At 38.3% G+C, this 14017-nt stretch overlaps 1 long non-coding RNA gene across 1 annotated transcript; it reads left to right on the top strand.

Annotated features, from left to right (window-relative positions):
• The first annotated feature begins 32 nt into the window (after positions 1 to 32).
• On the top strand, positions 33 to 13711 carry LOC119471123. The gene is made up of 3 exons (XR_005200121.1): positions 33 to 600; positions 1001 to 1096; positions 13615 to 13711. It is a non-coding gene; the product is annotated as an uncharacterized LOC119471123 (long non-coding RNA).
• The last annotated feature ends 306 nt before the right edge of the window (positions 13712 to 14017 follow it).

The raw sequence follows: 14017 nt of genomic DNA, 5'->3' as shown, positions 1-14017 counted from the left end.
CGCGCGCAGCCGGGGAGGTTGGAGCGGGAGCTGTAGGCCCCGCCCACAGGGGAGGGGACGGCGCCGGAAGACCCCCACTTTTTGGGAACCGGAGGGAGGACAGCGCTAGGTCCCGGGACAAAGCGTGGCGCTTGAGTCCACCCCATAACTTCATGGGCCAGCAACTTAGGGGAGGTGGGCCTGGTTACAGCTGAGCATGCCTTTTCTCTTCCCCCCAAGACCACGGTTCTTCAGACCTGGAGCCACTTTCAGAGAAGAGTATAAGTTGCACTGAATTGAAAAAGGGAAAAGTTTGAGACTGCAGAAGATGGAATTCCTGGGGACGTTAAACTGGGCTATGATGGAGTAGATAGGGTTTCCTTAATCACAGCAAGACACACCTAGAATCTAGAGCCTGGAAGTCTTGGTCAATGATTCTTCCTAATATTTCAGTTTCTCAGCACTAACGTTCCTGCTACTAAAATGAAGTGAGAAATTAATTTCTGAAGTAAAGAAATAAACTAAAATTCCTAGAAAAGAGATAAGGAAGCAAGGAGAATGAGCCTTTGAAAAATAGTCTTGACAAAGATTGGCATGACGGCATGGAAGAAAGAGCCCCAGGTAAGGACTAAGGACCTTGATTCGAATTGGTCTATACACCTTACCAGATAGAAGACTTAGTAAACTGGCGAAGATATTGACCCTCATTATATTGGGTAGGAATTCAAAGGAATGAATCCAGGGAGACCCCAGCATTGGAACTAAAACCATGCCTGTTCCATAATCGGAGATAAAGAGGCAGCGCTAGAAACCCTGCCCTCCTTTTGCTGGCAATAGGCACATCACCATCTGTCTAGAATCTACCATAACCATAAATATTTGGGAGTCATTGGCAATATATAGCATTATATTCTATTTAAAGCTATGAGACTAGATCAGAAGAGGAAAGATTTATTGCCAACTAGACAAGTCCCCAGAACTCCAAACTTGTATCTAACAGTTTATTCAATATTTCCTGCAGATATCCAATATACAGTTCAAGGTCAACTTGTCCAAAACAGAACTCCTGATTTTCCCCTTGAAATCTACTCTTCCTACAGCTTATTCCTCTCAAATAGTAAGTCATCCTTGCAGTTTCTCAAGCTGAAACCTTTGGGATTTTGGTTTGGCCTCTTTCTTTCACACCTCACATCTAATCCATCTGGAGATTGACTCTACCTTTAAAGACATCCTAACTTTCACCAGTTAACACGTCTCCCCTGCTACCATTCTGGTCCAAGCCACTTCTTGATCACTGCAGAAAGCCTCCAAACACATCTCTCTTCTTCCCTCATTGTCCCTTTTCCCCCTACAGTCTGCTGTCTGCAGAGCAGCTGTGTAATTATTTCAACATCTAAATTAGATCAGATCATTCTTTTGCTCAAAACACTTTAATGGCTTGTATTTCATTTACAGTAAAAGCCAGAGTCATTAGGGCCTTGTGTTAGGCTGTTCCATCATGACTGTAAAGAAATGCCTGAGACTGGGTAATTTATAAAGAAAAGAGGTTTAATTCACTCATGGTTCTGCTGTCTTTACAGGAAGCATAATGTTGGCATCTGCTTGCTTTTGGTGAAATCTCAGTGAGCTTTCAATCATAGCAGAAGGTGAAGTGGAAACAGGCATGTCACATGTTGAAAGCAGGAGCAAGCAAGAGAGAAAGGGACAGAGAGAGAGGTGCCATGCACTTTTAAATAGCCAGATCTCATGAGAGCTCACTATCACTATAAAAGCACCAAGCCATGAGGGATCCATTCCCATGATCCAAGCATATCCCACCAGGTCCCACCTCCAGCATTGGGGATTACAACTCAACATGAGAGTTGAGTGGGGACAGATACTCAAACCAAATCAGTTCTCAAGCTCTTTCATATTCTGGCACAGCCCCTTACCCTCTGAGCTCTCCTCTGTCCACTCTCCCCTTTTTCACTCTGCTCCAGTCACACTTGCTTCTTGCCTTTGTCAAACACCAGTAACACCGCACACTCCTGCCTTTGGACCCTTCCTTTAGCCTTTCTGTCTCCCTGAAACACTCTTGCCCAGTAAGTTTGTATGACTAACTCCCTCTCCTCCCTTGAGTCCACTCAAATATCTTCTCAGGAAGGCCTACCCTGACCACCTCATTTAAAATTACAACTTACCTTCTCCCAAGACTTGGAATTCCCCTTCTCTACTCTACCTTTTTTTGGGGGGGGATTTATCACCTTCTAATATACCAGGTGATTTGCTTACTTATCATAATTATTATTTGACTCTGTCCTTCATCCACTTTAATATGTAAGTTTTACATGGGTCATTTGTTTTATTCCCTGGTATATTCCAAGTAGCTAGAGCAGTGTCTGGTATCTAGTAGGCCCACAATAAATATTTGTTGACTAAATGTCTAGGAAGCACCTGTTACATCGTGGTGATGAGCAATCACTAGCTTTTATTATTTCCCTACTTTGCTGCAGGAAGGGGTTTTTAGACTCAGCCAGGTAAGTGGGCTTGGTGGCTGTGTAGCTGACAGAATTACTCTTGGCCTAACTAAAGGAAGCAGCAGATCTTCAGCAATGCCAACTGTTGTCATGAGGAAATGCAGATCTTTTCCTTTTTCAAGCAAAACCAGAACTCTGGTGTTTACGTCCATTCTCTGCTGCTATTACAGAATACCACAGACTGAGTAGTTTACAATGAACAGAAGTCGATTTGGCTCATGGCTCTGGAGCTGGGAAGTCCAAGAGTATGGCATCAGCATCTGGCGAAGGTCAGACAGAAGGGCAGAAGGCAGAAGTGAGCTCTAGAGACAGAGAGAACAAATCAGGCCTAATTCATCCTATTTGTCACCCTATACACCAGGGATAACTAACCCACTCCCACAGTAACAATTAATCTATTCATGAGGGCAGAGCCCTCATAACCTAATCACCACTTAAAGGTTCCACTTTGCACTGTAAGAATGGCAATTACATTTCAAAATGAGTTTTGGAGGAGACATTCAAACCATAGCATCCAGAAATGTTTATAAGAAATCTGATCTTTAAATATTGGCAAGTACATTTTTCTCCCTATTTTTGAAACACTGTGTAGGCCAAACAAAATACTTATGAACAAGTTACTAGTTTACTCTCTGGTTTAAGACATAAAAAGTGTTTGTACATAAAAATCAGCTTTTCCAACTCTAAGTGATGAACTCAACAATTATAAGGATTGTTCACTTCCTGAGCCTGAAGAGGTCTTTGATTTGATAAATAACAAGCCTCAAGGTCCTTAACCCATGTCAGATAAACATTATTTACAATGAACCTACATTATGGAATGTGTAGGACACTCCACTTCCAAAATTCTGTCCAATTGGCCACATAGGTGCTGTGTTTAGTTTCTGCAAACATAACAAAGTACCACAGACTGGGTAGCTTAAATAACAGAAATTTGTTAGGTCTCAGTTCTGAAGACCATGGAATGTGAAATCAGGGTATCAGCAGGATTGGTTCCTTCTGAGGATTCTGAGAAAGAATCTGTTCTATACATCTCTCCTAGCTTCTGGTAGCTTTAGACATTCCTTGTAGACATTCCTTCTCTGTCTTCACATTGTCTTCCCTGTGCATACCTGTTTGTGTTCAAATTTACTCTTTTTATCAGAACTCCAGTCATAGGGGCTGCCCTAAATACCTCATTTTAACTTGATCACCTCTCTAAAGACCTTATTTCTAAATAAGGTCACCTTCTGAGGTACTGGGGTTAGAACTTCAACATATCCTATTGTAGGACGCAATTCAACCCATAAGAGCCACCAAGATCTGTGTCCAGAAATGTCTACATTTCATCATCCAAACAACTCCTTTTTGTCTATGCTCAGATGCAACACGATATTCTGGGTTAAGTAGCTTCCTCCTATGTAATCTACCTAACCTTTGCAGTGTCCCTTTAAAATGTGTTTCATTCTGGGCTTCCAGGATTTGCTTTGGGAATAAGGTATCACTGCTTAAAAAAAAAAAAAAATCTGAAACACTCTTAACCTAATAAAAATTGATTTTATAATGTTAAAGCAAACAATAAAAGCATACACATATTAAACTGACTCTTACCTTACATTTTAGAGCTACTGCTAACACAAAAAGCAGTCTCTTTGAAGAAGCTGAAATGATGAGTTCAAACTTGATCGTATAACCAGAGGCACATTCTCTAGGAATTGATTGATATTATATATACAAATGACTTGGCACACTGCCTCAATAGCCCTTCAATAAATGGCAACAGTTATCACTATTGATAATGCAGCATTGGTCACTATTTGTGCAAAATCAACTTTTAATCAGGCTTCTTAGATAAAGTAACAGGAAATCAGTTCTGACATTATGTGAAAAGAAATTTATTGAAAGTGTATTGAATAACAGAGAACGGCCAGGGAGGCTGCCAGTTCAGGCTTAGAAAAAAGACAGGAAGGAAAAGATAGGCAAGGCTAGGAGTACAACCACCATTACACCACAAAATCAGTCTAAGACATAAGGATTAGAAATGGGGAAGTTAAATTATCTCCATTTGCAGATATCATTGTATATCCAAAAAAAATCAACGGAAAGCTTACTATAAACAAAAAGAAATCAGAAAGGGCAAGGAGGTAAAAATTAACATTTGGAAATCAGTACAGTATTCTTCACATATATAAACAATAACTATTTAGGAGATAGGATGGAAAAAGAGGCCCCATTTAAAATAGCAATCAAAGCAGATAAAAATCCTAGGACTGGATTAGAATATTCAGCATCCTATAGATATCAATTCTCTCTTAATTAACTAGTAAATTGAATGAGATTCCAATAAACGTATTAACAGGGTTTTTTCCTAGACTTGTATATAAAAAATTAAACAAGCAAGACTATCCAAGAAAACTTTGAAAAGAGACTCAGTGAAGTTAGATATAGAAAAATATTATAAAACATCAATAATTTGACATTTGAATAGACAAACCAATGAAACAAAATACAAAGTCTAGAAATTGACCCAAATAAATACGTTTACCTCATTAGAAATGCAACATCTCATATCAGTGATATAAAGATAACTGGTTTGCACAAATAGGGAGCCATTTGGAAAAAGATAAATTTGGATCCATACTTCACATATCACCTTCACTTCACATATCACCTTCAAAGATGTAAATTTAAAATACAAATCCATAAAAGTACCAGAAAATAAAACAAATGAATTATCGTATGATTTTGGACTCCTACTGAGACTTTTAATGCCAGAGAAAAAATGTTTTAAAAACTTGATTATAAGATTTTCCCAGGCCAGACATGGTGGTTCATGCCTGTAATCCCAGAACTTTAGGAGGCTGAGGCAGGCGGATCATGAGGTCAGAAGTTCAAGACCAGCCTGACCAATATTGTGAAACCCTGTCTCTAATAAAAATACAAAAATTAGCTGGGTGTGGTGGCATGCATCTGTAGTCCTAGATATTCAAGAGGCTGAGGCAGAAGAATCGCTTCAACCTGAAAGGCAGAGGTTGCAGTGAGCCGAGATCACACCACTGCACTCCAGCCTGGGCAACAGAGCAAGACTTCACAAAAAAAAAAAAAAAAGAAATTAGGAATTCCAAAAAGAAGACATACACATGACCAACATCAATAATCATTAGAGAAATCCAAATCAAAACCATAATGAGATCACATCTCACATCAATCAGAATGGCTACTACAAAGTAAAAAAATAACAGATGCTGATGAGGTTGTGGAAAAAAGAGAGTGCTTATACATTGCTGATGGAAATGTAAATAGTTCAGCCACTATGGAAAGCAGTTTGGAGATATCTCAAAGAACTTAAAATACAGCTGTCATTCAACCCAGCAACCTTATCACTGGGTATATACCCAAAGGAAAATAAATTACTCTACCAAAGTGATACATAAACACATATGTTCATCACAGTATTGTTTACAATAACAAAGACATGCCCATCAACAGTGGATTGAATAAAGAAAATGTGATACATATACACTATGAAATACTATGCATTCATAAAAAATAATGAAATCATATTCTTTTCAATAACATGGATGCAGCTGGAGGCCATTATCCTAAGCAAATTAATGCAGGAACAGAAAACTGAATCCTGCATGTACTCACTTATAAGTAGGAGATAAACATTGAGTACATGTGAATACAAAAAGGGGAGCAATAGACACTGAGGCTTACTAGAAAGTGGAAGGTAGGAGATTGGAAAACTACCTACTGGGCACCATGCTCACTACTTGGTTGACAAAATTATTTCTACCCCAAACCCCAATAACATGCAATTTACCCCTGTAACAAAACTGAACATGTACCCTCTAAAATGAGGAAAGTTGGAAGGAAAAGTAAAAGAAATGAAGGTTACTAAGAGTATACTCATTCTGTATACAAAGTGTGTACCGAAAATCAAGGGCTGGGCATGGTGGTTCATGCCTGTAATCCCAGCACTTTGGGAGGCTTAGGTGGGAGGATTGCTTGAGCCCAAGAATTCAAGACCAGCCTGAGCAACATGGCAAAACCCTGTCTCTACAAAACATACAAAAATTAGCCCAGGTGTGGTGGCATGTGCCTGTAGCTCCAGCTACTCCAGAAGCTGAGGTGGGAGGATTGCTTTAGCCTGGGAGGTTGAGGCTACAGTGAACCATGATCATGCCACTGCCCTCCAGCCTGGGTGACACAGCAAGACTCTATCTCAATAATAATAATAATAATAATAATAATAATAATGGAAAAGATAGATGGAATTTTAGTGAAAAACTCGGTAAAAACATGAAAATGGCCTTGGATGATGGGCACTACGAAAGCCCAGACTTCACCACTGTACAATTTATCTATGTACCCAAAAACCACTTGTACCCCTAAAGCTATTGAAATAATAAAGAGACATAAAAATGTGTGTTTAATAAGAAAAAGATAATTTCATCTCATTTAGAAGTTACTTAAAGATTATTTCAAATTTTAAAAATTGAAAGATATTGTTAAAGCTAAATAAAAATGAAGTAAAAAAATTAATTGCAATATGTTATAAAAGGTTTATAAAAGTCTTGTGTAGTCAAAAGATGTCTGAGATCAGATAATTTGGTTTATAAGGTTTTAGTAAAATTAGCTTTCCTATTTATAATATACAAATAAAAAAGTAAAATATGGGTTTCTCTTTTAAACAAAAATGTTCATGTAGTATTAATAAATGGTAAAAATTTTTGTGCATCTTTTAAGTAAATAACAAAAAAAGACAAGAAGAGAAAAAGAAAGAAATAGTCTGTCTTATGCTGTTTCTTTGGTCTGTTGATTGTTTGGAAAACTGAATCTCCTCTCAAAAAATGTTTTTTGCTTTTCAAACCTTTTATCATTTTGACTACATGAATATTATTTTACAGTGACTTGTGATCCTATTTGGATTGTTTTAAACCTTTGACCTATTTGATGTTTCTCAAAATCAAATTTTGAATTAGAAATTAAGTCTTTTTGACCTCCAACTAACTTTGAGTTGCTACAGAGGGCTCATACAATATCCAAAAAAGAGATAAACAGTTTATTTGATATGTTAAATTATGTGAAAAGTATTGTGAAATAAAGAATAATGTTTAACCTTCTTCAAGTTATGTTTTAATAGATATGTTAATATATGTTCCAAAATTATATGAGATTCCTAACATTCTGATATGTCTTGATATGTTATCAGTCATGATTATTATGTTAAATTATTATAGGCCACAGAAATAACCAAATTTCTTTGTCAGTTGTGTCTTTACAACCATTTGAAGTCATTTTCACAGTTAGTTAATTACTTAATTCTGAAAGAGTTTCTAAAAACTCTTTACAAGCAAATAAAATTCTAGTGTATTGTGTCTTCAAAGCAGTTCTTGGAAAAGATCAAAAGGACACTGACAAACTCACTTAAATAGTTTTTTGATGACTTTGGAATCAGATCATTTGGACTAGGTAAGAATTTCCAAAAACTCTAAGAAAGAGACTGACTGGTTTAAAAACTGATAACCCAAGCAGGACAAAAATTAGTTGAATACCAAAAAAATACTTTGCCAGATTTTCACACTAAAGCAGCTGGTACTGAAATTGTTTAGAAATGCAATTTGAATGAACTCCATGATCCACATCAAATCACCTATGATAACCCATCTAATAAACAGTGGTAGGCACCTGAACTAGAGAAACAAAATTAGAATTTGAGAAGATGTAAATCCAGTGTTAAGCATAGATTCAGAACCTAGATGGCTGCCTAGATATTCCTGAGTCCCTAAAGCTTTCATTATTAAAAGCTGTGCATTCCAGGCTGGGCACGGTGGCACACCTGTAATCCCAGCACTTTGGGAGGCTGAGGCGGGTGGATCACAAGGTTAGGAGTTTGAGACCAGCCTGATCAACATGGTGAAATCCCATCTCTACTAAGAAAAAACCAAAAAACAAACAAAAAAAGCTGTGCATTTTCCATGACTCTTCAAGAAAGAAATAAGATGATCCAAATAGAAAATATATTGGCAGCTGGGCATGGTGGCTCACGCCTGTAATCCCAGCACTTTGGGAGGCTGAGGTGGGTGAATCACGAAGTCAGGAGTTCCAGACCAGCCTGACCAACATGGTGGAACCCCATCTCTACTAAAAATACAAAAATTAGCCGGGCATGGTGGCATGCATGTGTAATCCCAGCTACTCAGGCAGGAGAATCACTTGAACCAGGAAGGCAGAAGTTACAGTGAGCCCAGATTGCACCACTGTACTCCAGCCTGTGCAACAGAGTGAGACTCTGTCTCAAAAAAAACCAAAGAATATATATTGGCATGGTGACTATTCTAAATCACCAAAATTATTTATGACCAATATTTGGTTTCTCAAATTCATAATCCTGGAAAGACAATCAAAATTTCAGGTACTTTTTTTTCTACCTGATGGGCCATTTAAAGAGTTATAGTGGAATTTTACTCATCATTTTCAATGCATCTTTTCTGGTGATATAAAAGATCTCCCATGCAAGGGGGCTGATGTTATAACAATAGATAGAAGGTTATTTTTTTAATGTGTTTCCCTTCTGGGACATTCCTGAAGAAATTCCCAGCAAAAAAGATACTTGTTTCACTGGACAAGTTGTAAAACAGTTAAATAAGGTATTACAGATACAATAACATTAGACAAACTAACTGACTTGACTAGATTTCCTTGGTCAAAGATATTACAGATTAATGACAATCAGATCTACTCCCAGTGAAAACATAAGTTGACCTCTTTTACAGTAGTCACTAAAAGGCATAGACTTTTAATAGTAAAACTTCAAATATCTTCTGTTTCTAAAGTCTGACATAACTAAACGCTACAAGTCTTTAATGCTCATTTGGTTTGGATATTTGGACCCTCCAAATCTCATGTTGAAATATGATTCCCAATGTTGGATGTCGGTCCTGGTGCAAGGTGATTGGATCATGGGGGTGGATCTCATGAATTGTTAGCACCATCTCCTTGGTGATAAGTGAGTTCTTGCTTAGTTAGTTCACATGCAACCCGATTGTTTAAAAGTCTGGGACCTCCCTCTCACCTTGTTCTCCCTTGCTCCCTCTGTTGCCTTGTAATACCCTGGCTTCCCACTTTGCCTTCCTTGACTGTAAGTTTTCTGAGGTCCTCAGCAGAAGCCAAGCAGATACTGGCATCATGCTTGTATAGCCTGCAGAACCATGAGCCAATTAAACTACCTTTCTTTAAAAATCACCCAGTCTCAAGTATTCTGTTATAGTAATGCAAATGGACTAATACAAATGCATTATGCCTAATATGGTTTGGATATTTTTCCCCCCCAATTCTCATGTTAAAATGTAATTTCCAGTGTTGGAGGTAGGCCTGGTGGAAAGTATTTGGATCATGGGGGTGGATCCCTCATGAATGGTTTTGCACCACCCCTTTGGTGATATGTGAGTTCATGCAATATCTGGTTGCTTAAAAGTGTTTGACAACACCCCTGCTTGCTCCAACTCTTGCCATGCAATGTCTGCTCCGCCTTTGCCTATCACCATGACTATAAGACTCCTGACGCCCTCACCAGAAGCTGATGCTGGCACCATACCTCCTGTACACCCTGCAGAACCATGAGTCAATTAAACCTCTTTTCTTTGTAAATAATCCAGTTTCAGCTATTCCTTTCCTTTATAGCAACACAAGGACAGCCTAACACAATGCCCAAGTGTATTTTCATCAAGTAAAAAAAGCTTTTCATGCTCCATGGGCTGAAGACAATCTAACCCTTCATGATCTAAAACCCAGAGATCAGGTCTTCCGAAAATGATCAGAGAAAGACTGTCCTTGCCACTCACACTGCAGCAAAACTTTGGAAGCTTGAAACTTGGGTTTGTAATCTCACAACTCAGAAAGGCCTCTTCCCACTCTGGGAACTATATACCCATTAGACACCTTAAGGCGAAGCTAACCAGCAAAGTTTCTCCTCAGAAACAGACAACATCCTAAATCTGGACAGCTTTCCCAAGATGACAGATTAATGATCAAGGCTTCTCTATCATGAAGCTCTTACCTGTCAACTTTTTCCTTGCTCACACCTCTATGAACAATAAAACTAGGCTGGGTGCAGTGGCTAATGTCAGTAATCCCAGTACCTTGGGAGGCCAAGGCAGGAGGATTGCTTGAGGCCAGGAGTTGAAAACCAGCCTGGGCAACACAGTGAGACACTGTTTGTAGTCAAATTATGGGTTGACTCCCCCATTCCAAATATATAAAAAATAATTTGATGGACTTGGTGGCATCCACCTATATTCCTATCTACTTAGGAGGCTGAGGCAAGAAGATCACTTGAGCTCAGGAGTTTGAGGCTACAGTGTGCTATAATCACACCACTGCACTCCAGCCTGGGCAACAGAGCAAAACCCTGTCTTAAAGGAAAAACCCACAATAAAACCAGAAAATGGGTCTCTTATGTGCACTCATGGAGTATACTTTTATTTGTAGAGGGTTTTATAAGCAACCTTATAAACTTATACATGGACAACATCATGCATTGATAAATAAAAGATAAAGTACCAACATAAGCAAAATATTTTAAGATACATTTGTTGCTTTATAATTAATCAAAAATAAAATATGGTCCACTCCTCTTAGCTTGCATCATAGGTTAAAGAGAACATTGCCAGGAGACCTTTACTCTTTTGGATGGACATCATTTGCTAGGTCTTTTTTAACACGATTCAGAGTAAATGAGACAGTGATTAAACATTTATCCCTCCTAATAGACATTACAGCAGATTCTACTACAAAGGCCATGGTTGCACAACAGACTTTTTAAAATTCTCTTACAGCCATGCATAGAATGTCAAATGGGTCCTATATTAGTCTGTTCTCACACTGCTGTGAAGAAATACATGAGACTAGGTAATTTATAAAGGAAAGAGTTTTAATTGACTCACAGTTTCACATGGCTGAGGAGGCCTGAAAAGCATGGCAGAAGGCAAATGAGGAGCAAAGTCTCAGTTTACATGGCAGCAGGCAAGAGAGCTTATGGAGGGGATCTCCCATTTAAACCATCGGCTCTAGTGAGACTTATTCACTACCATAAGAACAGTGTGGGAGAAACTGTCCCCATGATTCATTTATCTCTAGCTGGCCCCGCCCTTGACACATGGGGATTATTACCATTCAAGGTGAGATTTGGGTGGGGACACAGCCAAACCATGTCAGCCCACTCTAACTAGAATGACAAAAACTCAAAAAAAGTGTGACCGTGAAGGTGCCATAACCTATGAATTGCATGCTGAAGCCAGAAACCCAAAATGATGGTAAAACTGAGAATGGTACTAAAGTCCTAAATTATGGTCTCACCTAAGTGAGAACCTGACTAAAAGGAGAAATTTTTTAATAAAATTATGGGAGGCCATTGTTAAGGACTGAGCTCACTTACTAGGTCCCAACAGATCAGACCAAACCAAAATGAAGTCACTCATACTAAATACAACAGAATTAAACTAAAACTTTAAGAAAACAAATAGATCCTAAAATAGATTAGGTTTTGTTTTCTCGTGAAAACAAGATTCCAACACAAGGAGAGCCCCTCTGCTATAGCCCTTATAAAAAAGTGGCCATGTGCAGTGGCTCATGCCTGTAATCCAGCACTTTGGGAGGCCAAGGCAGGTGGATCACCTGAGGTCAGTAGTTCAAGACCAGTCTGGCCAACCTGGCAAAACCCTGTCTCTACTAAGAATACAAAAATTAGCCAGATATAGTGGCAGATGCCTGTAATCTCAGCTACTTGAGGCTGAGGCAGGATAATTGACTTGAATCCAGGAGGTGGAGGTTGCAGTGGGCCAATATTGAGCCACTGCACTCTAGCCAGGATGACAGAGTGAGACTCTCTCAAAAAAAAAAAAGTAACATGAAGCTGAAGTCCTTGTTCTCATCTTACAAAGCCCACTATTCTACTATCTCTCAGTGGGATTTGAAACCAAGTAAGAACATTACAATGGTGACAGAGTGACATCAATGCCTAAAATTTTGGTCAACCTCTCAAAATTGAGAAGTTGTCTAAGAGGTAAAGAGGTTGACCACAAGGTAGGAATTGTTAAATTAAATTTAGCCTAAAGCTGCTTCCTCCTAAGTTCAGCCTAAAGGTTTTTCTGTACATATTGAACTGTAACTTAACTGGACATGTAAACAGGCTATAACTGAGTTTTGTAACAAGTAGCCAAATCTCAGCCAATCACAGAAGCCATATTGTAGCCATTCATAGACAACCAACTGTTCAATATTCAAATAAGTCAAATGCCAAACTATAACCAATCCAACTGTTTTTGTGCTTCACTTCTATTTTCTGTACATTGCTTTCCTTTTTCTGTCCATAAATCCTTTCTGGCCACGTGACAGCACTGGAGTCTTTCTAAACCTATTCTGCTTCAAGGGGCTCCCCAATTCACAAATCATTATTTGCCCAATTAAATTCTGTTAAATTTAATCCATCTAAAGTTACTTCAAAGAACAGAAAAAGAAATATAATGGATGACCCTTCCACATACTGAAAGCTGTTTAACCTGACGCGTGATAAGAGAAATGCAAATTAAAAGCTATTATTTCTCACTTTCAAGATTATCAAAATCCAAAAGTTGACAACATACCTACGGTGAAGCCGTGGAGAAATAGTGCTCATATATTATTGGTGGAGGTGTAAATTGACATAAACTCTATAGAAGATGTATTTGTAAGCATTAACTTTGGCTAGGAGTAACAGTAAAACACAAAACAACAAATTAATTTTTCATGTTAAACTTCAAATGTAGTCAGACTAAGCATCAAGTGGCTTGATTCCAGAAAGTCCTCACTCAGACTGCTTCAAAGTGCAATTTTAGCTCAAGCAATCATGCCCACATTTCAGTCAGCAAGTAAAAGAAAGGAGAGGAAAGGGAAAATGGAAACCTCCATTTAAGGAGGCTTCTTGGAAGTTGTAAGGAGTAAAAATCTCTGCCATAAATATTATTTTGTGAAATTTTTGTTTCAACTTTATATAAACATATGTATATATACTCATTGAGCAAAATGTATATATATGTGTGTGTGTGTGTGTATATATATATATATATATATTTTTTTTTTTTCTTCTGTCACCCAGGCTGGAGTGCAATGGCATAATCTCGGCTCACCACAACCTCTACATCCCAGGTTCAAGCAATTCTCCTGCCTCAGCCTCCAGAGTAGCTGGGATTACAAGCCCATGTCACCACGCCCGACTAATTTTTGTATTCTTAGTAGAAACGAGGTTCACCATGTTGGGAAGGTTGGTTTCAAACTCCTGGCCTCAGATGATCTGCCTGCCTCGGCCTTTCAAAGTGCTGGGATTACAGGCATGAGCCACTGAACCTGGCCACAATATATTCTTACAGTGAATCTCAATTTTTAAAATGTTGAAAACTACTATGCTGAGGCAATATAATATAATACAAGAGTGGCTGGTGACAGAGTGAGACTCCATTAAAATATATATATTATATATATATATATTTTTAATATATATA

The sequence above is a fragment of the Cebus imitator genome, unplaced genomic scaffold (genome assembly GCF_001604975.1).
Source record: "Cebus imitator isolate Cc_AM_T3 unplaced genomic scaffold, Cebus_imitator-1.0 Scaffold51, whole genome shotgun sequence".
In the NCBI taxonomy this organism is placed as follows: Eukaryota; Metazoa; Chordata; class Mammalia; order Primates; family Cebidae; genus Cebus; species Cebus imitator.
Note: the sequence above shows the minus strand (reverse complement) of the source record. Positions and strands in the feature narration are given on the sequence as shown.